The sequence below is a fragment of the Bubalus bubalis genome, chromosome 2, assembly GCF_019923935.1.
Source record: "Bubalus bubalis isolate 160015118507 breed Murrah chromosome 2, NDDB_SH_1, whole genome shotgun sequence".
NCBI classification, from domain to species: domain Eukaryota; kingdom Metazoa; phylum Chordata; class Mammalia; order Artiodactyla; family Bovidae; genus Bubalus; species Bubalus bubalis.
The window spans coordinates 98,895,048-98,910,006 of NC_059158.1; positions in this window are offsets into that span (position 1 = coordinate 98,895,048).

Consider the following 14,959-nt stretch of genomic DNA (forward strand, 5'->3'; position numbering starts at 1 on the left):
GCTATGAAAAATATGCCTTCTCTGTATTAAATGATCTCTTTCAAGCCTCAAGGGGTATCCCACCCATCCTAGTATGCCAGAAGTTAATCAATAAGTATACATTCATATTTTATAATTTTGTCAGTGCATTTTGTATAGTCTCTCCATACTCATATTTCCAGATTCAATGCTTGTAGCTTTATTCTCTGTGGGTAGACCCTCAGATTTGGACTTTGGCTTCCCGAGCATTTTAGCAGCCTTCTTTGAACCTGGTCTGTGTTCATGAAGTCTTTCCTAGTTTCATTGTCCATGATCCTAAGGAGCGGGGTGAGCTCTACATTGCCTGAACACCCTTCTCTCGCATGCCCAGCTTCCTGAGCCTTTTGGGCAGCTTTCAGGAATATAAAAATTACCAGCCTGGCTAACCTGCATCAAAGCTGTTAGCTCACCTTTTGTATAGTTATTGAGAAATACATTATTTGTATTTGCCACACTGCAGCTCATCTGTCTGCCTCATTCTCAGAACACTCACAGAGCCTTGCATTTGCTTTTTGAAATAAATCCACTAGAGCAGCGATCCCCAACCTTTCTGGCACCAGAGATCGATTTCATGGCAGAAAGTTTTTCCATGCACTGGGGTAGGAGGGATGGTTTCAGGATGATGCAAGAGCATTACATTTATTGTGCACTTTATTTCTAATCTAATGCTGCTGCTGATCTGACAGAAAGTACTGGTCCACGGCCTGGAGTTTGGGGACTCCTGCACTACAGAGTCTCGAGTTTCTTGATTTTCTTTGTAAATTGACATCAGTGTGTATTCTTGCCTCTAAAACAGTTATAAGGAATTAAAAATATATAAGCTCAGCATCAAGTCTACATTTAGCCTTGCTGATTGAAAAAAGTACTTATGTAATTTTTAGTTGACATTTCCTGGCATTAGTCTGGTTTCTTATCCTTGGTAACACATTTTCCAAAGTGAAAGTGTTAGTCGCTCAGTCGTGTCCAACTCTTTGGGACTCCAGGGCCTGTAGCCCACCAGGCTCCTCTCCCCATGAGATTCTCCAGGCAAGAATACTGGAGTGGGTAGCCATTCCCTTCTCCAGGGAATCTTCCCAACCCAGGGATTGAACCTAGGTCTCTTGCATTGCAGGCATATTCTCTATGTCTGAGCCACCAAGGAAGCCCACATTTCCCCAAAGTCTATATTAATAGTTTTTGGTTTTTTTCTAAGATTTTAACATGAAACCTAATCTATGACCATTGGAAAATCCAATACATATATGTGGTAGTCGACACTTATCTGAATAATGACAACAAGTAACATCAGGAGCTTGTAATCAGAGTTGAGGACGCTGATCAGTGATTACATGCTTTTCTCTCTTTTAATCTCTTCAGATATCCCAGTGGGTGAGTACTGTCACCATTCCAAGTTTAACAAACAGGCTGAGGTCACCTCTCTCTCATTGGCAGAGCCTTGCTCTGAATTCAGGTGTGATTGTTGCTGTCTGCACCACTGACACATCACTACTCCCCCTTGAATGTAACTTCCTTCAGTAGTCTAACTGAATACATCACCTTCTGTGAAATATTGTGAACCTTAATTATCCTATATTAAAATTAAAACACCACAATGCATTTCAAAGCGAAATTTAAGTTATTTTTGGATGAAGAAAGTTCTTAAATTATCCGCTGCCATTAGCATTAGTAATCAAGGTTTGAGTGCAAACAGAAACAATTTAAAGAAATTGTTGGTTGAATTGGTTGGAAAAATTACATACCTCAAAGTTTTCGTGCAAAGGAACAGAAAAGAACCTCCCTTCTTGTCTGACTTCATTGTTGCAGGTGACTGTGATCCCGTTGCTCTGAAGATATCAGTTCAGTTCAGTTCAGTTCAGTCACTCAGTCGTGTCCAACTCTTTGCGACCTCATGAATTGCAGCACACCAGGCCTCCCTGTCCATCACCAACTCCCGGAGTTCTCTCAGACTCACATCCATAGAGTCAGTGATGCCAGCCAGCCATCTCATCCTCTGTCGTCCCCTTCTCCTCCTGCCCCAATCCCTCCCAGCATCAGAGTCTTTTCCAATGAGTCAACTCTTCGCATGAGGTGGCCAAAGTACTGGAGTTTCAGGAAACAAATCTATAGGCAAGAGGATTAGGTATCTTTAATTTTCTTTGTTACTTAACTTTTTTTCTCTTATTCTTTATTCTCAAGTAAGGAGACAATTCATGAGGTTGCAAAGAATTGGACATGACTGAAACAACTGAGCATACAAGGAGATGATGGGATTATTGTGCCAGGCACATTTTTCATGTTAATAGTATGGATCATACTTTGATATTAAAAATTATGACAAATACTCAGATCCACTTCCAGCAGTCTCAAGAAAGCAGTGCTTAAACTTCCAGAGAAAAAGAGATGCCAAGGGGTCACTGAGGGCATTATACTAATGTATACAAACACAGGTAAACTAAGCCCACTGCACTGGAAGATCTGAACTTCACAGGTAAGATAAGTGAGGTCACTATGAAAATGTCCAAGTAAGATTGCTCCTTGAAAACAGGCTCAAAGGAGGACAAGCAAATTTTAAACAGCTGAGTTTGAGGTAAGCTTCAAGAAGAGGTCTGATGGTGATGCTAGACAGAAGTGAACTGGCATGAATTCATTTTAGAAGAAATATTTTTATAGTCTACATCATGAGCCTGTAACAGAATCAAGGAAAATGCTTCAAAATTAATTACACATCTATCAAAAAATGAGAGGAGCTAGTATACAAAGGCCAAGAAAATTCTCGTTCACTGAGTATGTTCATGCGAAAGCTCTGAGGTCACGTCATACCCAGTGCAAATCTCAGATTATTTTTGAGAACTGAGCAATGCAGAAAGAGGGCTGATGGGATCTGAAAGATTTATTCATTGCATTGACACTGCATGAGCATGCTCAGCTGTGTCTGACTCTTTGTGACCCGATGGACTGTAGCCCGCCAGGGTCCTCTGTCCATGGGATTCTCCAGGCAAGAATACTGGAGTGGGTTGCCATTCCCTTCTCAAGGGGACCTTCCCAAACCAGGGACTGAACCTGCATCTCTTGCTTCTCCTGCACTGGCAGGTGGATTCTTTACCCCTAACACTACCTGCAAATCCCAGGTATAAGCCAATTTCACCCAGGGAGTTTTCCAAGAACTACCTCTTTGGAAATGGTACTAAAATATTCACCAGGATTAAGCTTTTCCAAGAAGAAAAAAAATAATACAACCCCAACTTTCCCCACTAAATCTGCCTTATCTATTCTAACTGCAATGGTACAGCTTGGAAGGAAGGAGGGAAGGAAAGAGGAGAGGAAGGAGGGAATTACAATTCTTCCTTCTTTGTCCAAAAGACAAGGATGATGTTCATGATGAGGCTAGGGGCATAGTATCTAAAATATCCCCACTGCTGCCCCACTGTATCCTCTTTCTCTGCTGTATTTTTCTTCACAGTGCTCATCACTGGACATTAGTGTCTATCACTTGGCTATTTGCAGGTTGAGTACTGTCTCCATGGCAGTGTAAGCCAGAGGCAGCATGTGTCATCTCACTGCAGCTGTCTTTCACTCCCAGAAAGGTGTCTAGGAAAGTAGGCACTCAATATATATTTGTGGAATAACAAATGGGTTAATGGATCCATTATTAGCTAATTAATCTGTGATGTGTATCAGAATATCTTCCTTTTTCAAAATATTAATATCTGGGCTTCCAATTCCCCATCAGGTATAGAATCCATCATGTATAGGACGCTGACATTGCTCCCCCAAGCCTAAGCCCAGCTTAGGGCCACTGTCTTAAGAACATACACACAAAAAATTTCACTTATGCAGAGAAATTCAAGGTAAAAAGAGAAAATAGTCTCTGATAGAAAGTGAGAAGATAGAACAGGCAATTCAAAAAGATGAAAAGAAATAGGAAAAATACAGCCTCTGCAGTAATTGAAAAAATAGCTTAAAGATTGATGAGAGACTAGTTTTTTAGAATCTTTGCCATTTCAATGCAAGAAAAAACTTCATTTTTTGAAAGTGTACAGTGAAAGCACTTTTATATGTGGTTAGTGAAGTGTCAAGGTTTAGACAGTTTCACTCTGTGTAGTCTTACTGTGAGTAGGCTGCCAATTAGGATGTCTATCTTGCCAGAAAGGTAAGCCCAAGGTAGATCCAACACAGGGGAGATAGGAAATTGCACTAGAAAGACTAATTCTTTAGTTCCCCTAGATCACTACAGATGTTTAAAGATGTTGAACTCTCAGAGAAATCAATACCCAAGGACTGCCCCACTACTCTTCAACTGACGTTAGGAAATGCAGCATCTTCTATGGACTTCCAGAGAAGGAGAAATTAAAAGAATGTTATTTTCTTGAAGAGTCAAACTTAAGAAGATCACATTGTCTAAAGCAAAGAAAACAATAGTGTAAGTATCTAGTTCTTGCTAAGCCAAAACCTGTCAGAACTGAATCATTATCTAGTAACACAGTGAAGAAAAGAGTAAGAAAGGAAATGCCCCACTGAGCTGCATGCCAGGCATGGTGCTAGAGACTCTACATGTTAGTCCTCTCTGTGTGCTTCTTTCTCCCTTGGGAGCCAGGAGCTTTGCTTGCCAAGGTGTAATAGACATTTATTAATCTATACTGGAGGAGATCTGAGCAATCTGGTGTTTGGGTTTTTGTTTTTGTTTTTATGGCTGCGTTTTGGTCTTTGTTGCAGCACATGGGCTTTACTCTAGTTATGGTGTGCAGGCTTAGTTGCTCCAAAGCATGTGGGATCTTAGTTCCCCAATCAGGAACTGAAACTGAGTCCCCTGCATTGGAAGGCAAATTGTTAACCACTGGATTACCAGGGAAGTGCCCAGGAGTTTGCTATTAATATAAGAATAGTCTTTAAATGCACTTTTTGTTTGTTTAGAGTGTATGTAGGTTAGCTAGATAATGAGTCAAAGCCAAATAGAATTTTTGTATTTCAGTAATCATTTTCCTAGAGTGATTTCAAATAAGTAGGTAGAACTATATTCTCTATTCTATACATTAAAAAAAAAAATCAACAGCAGTTTTCATAATGTCTCAACCAAATGTCTTCCTCTGAAGAATATTTACAAAGAAAATGTAAATTCTGAACACAGCTAATTTGGTGACGTAAAAGTCAAATTGTTGAGTCTACAGAGCTCATTGGTAACAATTTTGGCAGGGGTGGTGGTGGCTCAGTTGTGTGAAGTGAGAACCTTTATCCCTAGACCGTATGTGTGTGTGTGTGTGTGTGTATGTGTGTGTGTGTGTGTGCTCACACACACATGTGTATGTGTGCGTGTGTGTGTTCAGTTGCTCAGTCATGTCTGACTCTTTTTGACCCCATGGACTATCCCACCAGGCTCCCCTGTCCATAGAATATTCCAGGCAAGAATACTGGAATTGGTTACCATTTCCTACTCCAGGGGATCATCCCGACCTAGGGATCAAACCCATGACTCCTGCATTGTAGGCAGATTCTTTACCACTGAGCCACCTGAGAAGCCCATCCTTCAACATATTGCCACCAATTTCTATTGGTCCCCAAAAGGAACCACCATAGAGGGTAAGAAAAAGTTACTCCTTTTCAATTTCCAACCTTGTCATTGAGCAGTAAACCATGATTCTTCTACTTTCTACCACTTCCTCTCAAACAAATGTAATTTCCAGAATTTCTAAACATGGATGGAGAACATAATACTAACTAAAACTTAGAAATTTTACTGAGAGAAATTCAAAATCTTTCCCATGAAAAGGCCTCATCCCTGTTTCTTTCCTTCTTACCTTTCCTTGCAGGTAACAGAGCGCTCCCCTATGTGTCTTAAGAGATACAAACCTTCATTTTTGCTCTCAAATCCAGAGGCACTACAGATCCAGAATCAATTGTTTCTGGATCTGATTCTCTCTTGATTCTTATCCTCCTAGACATAAAATTGCTGCCTCAGCTCCAAGTATCATACCCTCATTTTACATTGCCAGACACAGACTGGAAGGTGGAGCAGTGATTTCTCTCATATTCACAGGAAGACTGTATAATTTATCACTTGAATTAGAATTTTTTAAAATAAAGGAAGGTACTGTTAGGAATTTTACCAGGACAATACACATAAACCAGTACGATCTCAGGAAAATTGAGATATGTGCTTGCCTTACTTAGAGACAAAAGCATTTCCCAGAAGCTCTGGATGTTTGGAAGGGACTCCCCTTCCCTGAGCACACTGCCACCCATAGAGGCTTCTGTTAGCCAGGAAGAAGGTGGCTTAGCTATTGAGGAGGCAACAAAACGTTGTTGTTGTTCAGTTGCCAAGTCGTGTCCAACTCTTCACAACCCCCTGGACTGCAGCACGCCAAGCTTTCCTGTCCCTTACCATCTCCTGGAGTTTGCACAAGTTCATTTCCACTGAATCAGTGATGCCATCTAACCATCTCATCCTCTTTTCCCCTCTTCTCCTTTTGCCTTCAATCTTTCCCAGCACCAGGGTCTTTTCCAGCAAGTTGACTCTTCGCATCAGGTGGCCAAAGTATTAGAGTTTCAGCTTCAGCATCAGTCCTTCCAAAGAATAGTCAGGGTTGATTTCCTTTAAGATTGACTAGTTTGATCTCCTTGCTGTCCAAGGGACTCTCAAGAGTCTTCTCCAACATCACAGTTTGAAAGCATCTATTCTTTGGTGCTCTGCCTTCTTTATTGTCCTGCTCTCATGTCCGTACATGACGACTGGAAACACCATAGCCTTGACTATATAGACCTTTGTCAGCAAAGTGATGTACCTGCCATTAATCCAGGTCCATGACAGTAAACCTAAATACCCTCTTAAAGTCTTAGAAATGGAGAAGGAAAACTGCTTTTCTGAGAACATACCTACAGGAGGAGGAAGAGCTGTCATGGTAGTAACCATCCTTCCTCTAGACTTAAATCCTCACAAATCCCAATATTAGACACAAAACTCTCTACTGCCCATTTGAGTCAGTATTCTCAAAGTGCATAGAGCAGTGCCCTACACATGGGATGAGCCCACAGTCAGTCTTTCAGTGAGTAGGCATTCCATAGCTCAAAGCAGGAGCATCCACCTACAGGCAAGGATGCTGATGTTGGGAGACATATTTCAGCCTGAATGTCGGGTTGAATGGCATTTATACTCTCAAAGTTGAGAATTCTAGAATAAATGCCTTGAGACTTTATTCTAGCTTCACTCTTCAAGTCATAACAATGAAGTATTGCCTCTTATATAATCTCTAAGCATCCCATTTAAAAAATCATTTGATGTACCTTCAAACAAAAATGCCTCAAAGTCCTGAAAGTTTATTCAGAAGGTTGGTAAGTAGTCAAAACAGATGTGCAATAAAAATCTTTGTCATCCTTTTGTGACAGTATCTGAGTCATCTGAAAACATAAAATCAACATTCTGTTCCAAGACTTTGTTTCTCATGGTGGGAATACATATGTACTGTGCCTTATAAACTGTAAATGTTGAGTTAAATATGTTCTCAGCCAAAGGGGAAACACACACCTGTCAGACTTTGATTTTATAAAGTATGATGACCAAGGTCCAAAAGCCAAGGATTTGACATTTGGCATGAAAAAATTATTTCTATTATTAAATCTTCATTTCTATCTGGAGTAATTGACAGTGGGGTAAAGAAAAATTTTTTACATTTGCCCAAGTCTGATGCCTATCTTAAGTTGCTGCACCAAATGGTCTTATGAAGTTGGTTGAGGATGCATGTGCTTCAGTGTCAGGTTTTAGGGGATGATGTTGGGTCACTCAAGGAGAATTAGACCCAATCTTCCCACTTCCAGAAGCATCTTTCCCACATCTCTGAGGACAGGAAATTAACCTATATGTCAATTGCTGATGTTCTCAGCTTGTGAAATATTGAAAACCTCTAATTAAGTAGAAGGTAATGGAAATCAGACCAGATTCTTGGATTTTAGCATAATTATATCCCATTATAATTATAAGCAGTGACAGATTTTATTTTATTTTCTTGGGCTTCAATCACTGTGGATGGTAACCACACCCATGAAACTCAAAGATGCTTGCTCCTTGGAAGGAAAGCTATGACAAACCTAGAGAGTGTATTAAAAAGCCAAGACATCACTATGCCAACAAATGTCCATATAGTCAAAGCTATGGTTTTTCCATATGGTAGTCATGTGTGGATGTGAGAGTTGGACCATAAAGAAAACTGAGCATTGAAGGATTGATGCTTTCAAATCGTGGTGCTGGAAAAGACTCTTGAGAGTCCTCCGAACTGCAAGGAGATCAAACCAGTCAATCCAAAATGAAATCAACCCTGAATATTCATTGGAAGGACAGATGCTGAAGCTAAAGCTCCAATACGTTGGCCACCTGATATGAAGAGCTGACTCATTGCAAAAGACCCTGATGTTGGGAAAGATTGAAGGCAACAGGAAAAGAGGGCAGCAGAGGATGAGATGGTTAAATAGTATCACAGACATGAACTTGAGAAAACTCCAAAAGACGGTGAAGGACAAAGGGGCCTGGCATGCCGCAATCCACGGGGACTCAAAGAGTCAGACACTACTTAGCGACTGAACAACAACAAATCCCATTATTCTAAGTTTTTAGAATGTGTTAGGAAAGCACCTCCCTTTCCATGAATGTATAACATGCCCAAGAAATAGAGAGACCCAGCTGTATTTTTAGACTTTGGATCCTGTGACCATTTATCGAGGAGGATTGGTACTCTTACAAATGTTCTTCCCAAATGATACTGTATGTACTGTAATCAATCTAGTCTATTTGTAACCAAATCTTTAGTGTTTCATTATTATTATTATGGCCCACATTGAATTGTTCAAAAACAAACCAAAAAATCAACTTAAAAATTAAAAAATTTTTAAATTCTCTTCCCCATGTAATGAATGAATAAGGGCAATTCTGACTCTTAAGTAATCCCCTTTATGGTGGACTTTTTTCATTTAGCGAAAAAGAAATAATGACATAAGTAAAGATATTAGAAAAGTGCTTTGCATAAAAAGTTATTTCTGGATTTAAATCATTGCCATTAAGGGGTGAAAAAGGCAGTTTTGTACCTGTCTGATAAAAGGAATTCCATTCAGTACCTTGCAAAGTGAACTTGTCACAGTCTCCAGCTATGGTCTCAGAGTGAACCCTAAATTCACTATATCTTCCGCAAAGATCGTGTATCAACATGCCATCTTAAGAAAGGCACAGAAGTAAAAAGCAATCTTAGGATCCTGTCCAGGCATATGAAAAGGTTGACAAACAGTCAAACTTGCAGGTAAAATATTTCTTCTTCAATAAAGGTCTCAAAAAGCCACAGGAACATGTTCTGCTTTTGAACATGTTCTGCTTTTAAACATGCGCCATTCATCTAGCCTACAATTGTATATTGCTTGGCAAACAGGCATATTATTTTAGTCTGAGGACCAACCTCATCAACTATGGCTGATTTGCCTCAAGCTTCCCAGACAGTAGTTAGCTCAATGGGGTTCTCGGTAAAGGCATGCCTAACTCAGAATAGCCCCTGGAGAGAAAGGGATTAGAAAATAACACAATTCTAATAACTGGGTTTTTGTTCCTGAACTGTCTCTGCACTCTTATATTAAAAACAAAACCCCCAAATCAGTCCAGCTGTTCTCAGTACTCAAGTTCACGCTGTCCTCTTCTGAATAGAAATCATCCTCTCTATAGGATTAAAGCCTGAAATAGACTGCTGTGGCTTGAGCCGGCAGTGCCAAAAGTTAATATAAGACCTTCACAGTCAAGTCACTGTTCAAACTCATGGTGCTGAAACAGTTCCCCTGCTTTTTTGTGAACTTCCATTCCAGAATTGGAGTTCTCTTTTCACCTCTGCATTATGTAGTGACTTTAAAAATATGCTCAACTTTTAAGAATTAAATGAAATTAATTAGCACAGAAATAAGATTGTAAGACAAGAATAGCTATTCTTGGTTGTAAATTAGGAGTAGTATTTATACTTTTATTTTTCAAGGATTCCTAGAAGTCTTCAATGTGTACTTTATTTGCATGAAGAAAAACAGATGCTTAGAAAACTAATAGTCACAATAGTTATATTGTTGATCTATCCCTTTTTTTAAGATTTATGTGTTTATTTTGGCTGCGCCGGGTCTTTGTCACTGTGAGTGGGTTTTCTCTAGTTACAGTGAGTGGGGGCTCCTCTCTAGTTGTGCTGCATGGGCTTCTCGTTGTGGTGGCTTCTCTCGCTGCAGAGCACGGGCTCTAGGCTTGAGGGCTTCAGTAGCTGCAGCATGCAGGCTCAGTAATTGCGGCACACGGACTTAGTCGCTCTGCAGCACGTGGCATCTTCCTGGACCAGGGATCAAACCCAGGACCCCTGCATTGGCAGGCAGATTCTTAAACACTGAACCACCAGGGAAGCCCTTGATATATTCTTATTCTAAAATAAAGCTTCTGGACTTTTATAAATGCAAATTTTATGCAGTTCCCTTCAATAAGTTTATTTTTACTCAACTTCTTATTTCATTTTATTCATTTCTTTAGGATTCCTAGATTTCTTTCATTTTAAGTTCGAAAGAACTGTCTCCTTGGTCCTGTTGAACAGACCTTTTAGACTTCACTTGAATACCAAGAGATTACACATACTGTGTTGCAATATATAAATACCTTCCAAGCATCTGCATATTGCTCCTTCACAGAGACATGTCCTAGGGTAGGCAAATTGTGTATCTATGGATTGTGTGTGGCTGTAACTGTGAGAGCTTAAGTGAAAAAGTATATAGGATCTAGTCTCTTAACTGAAAGAGTTTTATTTATTTATTATTTGTTCAAATGTTCCAAAAACCCATCAGCTGAAACCCCAGAGTCCCGACTGATAAGGTATGGAAGAGATGTTCTAGATCTGGGAGATTCTGAGGGCAGGGTTTATCAGCTTTCTGACTCTTCTAAAATATAACTTTAATAGTGTTCCAGTAGAATACTCGATTTTTGAGGAAGCCTGCATACCAATGAGCCTGCCAGGTTGGTTAGCTGTAGAATGCACTTCCAGGTGGATCATTTAACCATGCCCTCTGCTGCACTGCAAGAGCCCCTTTTAAGTGCAGTTTCCACATTAATTTAAAATTATTCACATGCATATCCATCACTACAGACAGGAAGGCAGAATATGTGCTTCTCGTTCCTCTCCAGTCCCTACCAGAGTGCTTAGTGTCTAGTTGATGTTTATTCAATATTTATTCAATGATTCACTTAACAGTGTATTGATTATTTGAACTTTCAGATGAATAAAGCTGTAAGAAGGAAATGCTGTTGTGAGAAAGCCTGTGTGCTGACAGGTCAAGAGGCATCATGACGCTTCAGTCGCCTCCTCTGTCTAATCCTGCTCCCCTTTCTCTTCCTTTCATGGATGTTGATCCCTAATTAACGTCAAACATCCCAAAGTCTGTTTCAGCATCTCCCCCCGGAGAATCCAACCCATGATGAACTGGAATACAATATAAGACAGAGCAAGACAAACACTTCAAGGCAAAACACATCGATGGCCTCTACACAGATGGCACACTCCCAAAGAGGCCTTTACTGAACCCTGTTCTTAAAGTGGGCTTCGCAGGTGACCCTAGTGGTAAAGAACCCGCCTGCCAATGCAGGAGACAGAGGTTTGATCCCTACGTTGAGAGGATCCCCTGGAAGAGGGCATGGCAACTGACTCCAGTATTCTTGTTTTGGACAGAGGAGCCCAGCAGGCTACAGTCCATACCAGTGCAGAGTCAGACGCAGCTGAAGCAACTACCCCCACACATGCATCCTTAAAGAAGGTCCACTCAATTACTCACACCCATTGCACTCCTCTTCATTCCCTGGTGGTTTCGTGGTTTCCTTCATAACAGTATCTCTTCCTGGATTCCTCACTGTCTTCCTGTGCCGGAAGGTAAATTCCATAAAGTGAAGACTGACTTGTTCCTTGCTGTTTGCCCAGCCCTGAAAGTGCTGCCTGCAATACAGTAGGCATTCGATAAATATTTATTGAATGAATAAACCACTGGTAGAATTATTATTTTAGAAACATAGAGGAAAAACCTAGAAGCCAAGTTCTCTATATTGAAATTTTAATAAGAGTTTCTTCCTATGGTTAAATTTAAAAACAAAAAAAGAATCACTGAATGTACCGAATAGCCTCAGCAGTTAATTGGATTCAGCAGCTCTAACTCTAAGCTTTTGTGCAATCATGGGAATAATTACTAATTCATAAATCCTAAACAAATAAAAATCTGAGGCAGGCCTAAGAGGATTTTCATCCACCGTCCCCCAACTATTGTATTTTGGTTTCCATGTAACCTCTCTCTGTTTTGTTTTGTTTAGAGAAAACTCCAAGGGTATTTGTTTCAGGAAGACCTCATTCTCTCATAGGCTAAACAGGGAGATCACAATAGAGGAAAAAGCAATGGCCAGGGAGAGAAGGGCTGAACATTATTCGACACAAGTTCAGCCTATTCATTAATTTACTTTAAAACTGGGTATTTAAAAGAATGTATTGAAGTCACCCAGGAATTCCCACTGAAATGGTCTGTAAGAAGGATCTGTCCCACGGCAGTGTGAGGGTATGGTGTATCCTTTCAAGATTGATTTCGCTTATTTGATTAGCAAATATTTATTAAGTGCCCTTTATATACCATGGACTCTTTTAAATGTTGAAGATGTAGCAATAAACCAAATAGCTTCCCCAAAAGTGTGTATGAATGTTCCTATGATCTGAAAATAATGCTGGACTCCTTACCTCAGCTGGTGAATAGGCTAGTGGGAAAGATAGATAATAGACAGGTAAACAGATAAGCAAACCAAATGAATATTGCTTGTGAAAACCCCTTAAAAGAAAAAAGAGTGCTATCCATAATAAATAGGGGCCAGGTGGGGTTATTGTTGAGCTAGGATGATCCCCTTCCCTAAGGAGGTATCATTTAGGCTGAGATCTAAGGACAAGAAGGAACCTCACCTGCAGTGAGCTGGTGGATGGTTGATTCCTTGCAAAGACAAAAGAATGAGCAAAGATTATGAAGCAGAAATGAACTTGGTGGTTTGAGCAGGGAAGGGATTAATTAGGAGGGGGCATTCACCTAGGTTGTAAAATTCAAGGGAGTGCCAAAAAACTCAAAAAGTAATATTTTAATGCAAAATTTACAAAATTCAAGTAAAAATAAATCCATCTGTGATAACAAAATATCAATCTTTCAAAGAAAGATGTGTAGTATTATTGACTTTTCCTTTGGTCTCAAGCTCCAGTACAGCTTAGCATAACACCAACACTGATCCTGTCTTTAAATTTTTTATGTTTTGTGAGTCATTCACCTCACACTGGCCCCAGCCCTGGGAGTGAGAAACAAGCAGGACAGAGTGACTTGAGTGTGGTAAGTAATAAGAGAGGGAAGCAGGGGCAATTCAGGTTCTGGTAGAAGTATGAATTTTATTCCTGGGGTCACAGGAAGTTGTTTAAGTGATTTAAGCAAAGGTGTGTTAAACTCTGTTGGCATTTTTAAAAGATCATTCACGCTATGAGTACCTGAGTAGAAATGGGGTGTCTAGGGAGAAGCTTAGATGAGGTTTGCCCTAGATTGGTGGTAGTGGTGGAAATATGTTTTGGAGATATAACAAGGCTTACTGATGAGATAAATCAGAAAGAATGAGGGAAAAGGAAGAGCCTTATGTCAAGTACACAACTGGAAATATGATTTTAGGTGTGAGAGGAGGGATCTGAAGTAGAGTTACAAATTTGAGACACACCAACATAGAGATGATTTTCAAAGCTTTGGAAATAGGTCAAACCACCTAGGAGAGAGCTTAGAACACAGCTTGTCAATCGTCAGCGCTCATTAGAATTGGTATTTATCATTTCACATTTCACCTTTAAACTGCTTCACACTTGCTGTTTCCCACTCGAAAATCTAACCCTTTATAACAGTATACTTTCGCTTTGCTTGCTCCCTCGTCTTTTGTGCCACTGTTGTCCCATCTTTTACATTAATCATAAACTCCACCTTAAAATGTTATCATTTTTGTTCTCAAGGGTCAGATGTCCTTAGAAGGGAAAACCCATATTCTTTTATATTTACACATTTACTATGTTCTGTGCTTCTCACTCCTTTCTGTAGATCCAAGTTTCCACATAGTTTCATTTCTCTTCAATCTGAAGCATTTAGCCTTTTTTTCTTTTTTGATACAGTTTTGCTGGCTACATATTCTCTCATCTTTCATTTATCTGAAAAACTCTTTATTCCACCTTCATTTTTTAAAAAAAATCAGTATATATGAAATACAGAGCAGAGACATTTGCTTTTTCTCTGACTTTCATGTTGTTTGGTCTCCATCGTCTTGGGTTTTTTTTTTTTTTTTTTTAAACTTTACATAATTGTATTAGTTTTGCCAAATATCAAAATGAATCCGCCACAGGTATTGTCATTGTTTGGGGGCTTCCCTGTGGCTCAGACTGTAAAGAATTCACCTGCAATGCAGGAGACACGGGTTACATCCCTAGGTCGGGAAGATCCCCTGGAGGAAGGCAAAGCAACCCACTCCAGTATTCTTGCCTGGAGCTTCTCAGGGACAGAGGAGCCTGGCGGGCTACAGTCCATGGGGGGTCACAAAGAGTCGGACAAGACTGAGCTACTTTCACTCCATTGGTTTTGACAGGGAGTCCAGTCACCATTCATATCATCATTCTCCTCTGTAATGTGACGTCTTTCTCTGGCTCCTTTCAGGATTATCTCTTTATCTTTGGATTTCAGCAGCTTGATCGTCATGTGCCTAAGTGTGGTTTGCTTTGTGTTTATTCTGCTGGGGACCACTGAGTTTCTTGAATATTTTTAAAAATCAAATTTGTGGAATTGAGACCAATACTTCTTCAAATACTTATTATACCACATAATACCACATATCGTTTCTTTTCTTAGACTCCAATCACATGGTTTGATAGGCCGCCAAGGCTGTGTTCATTTC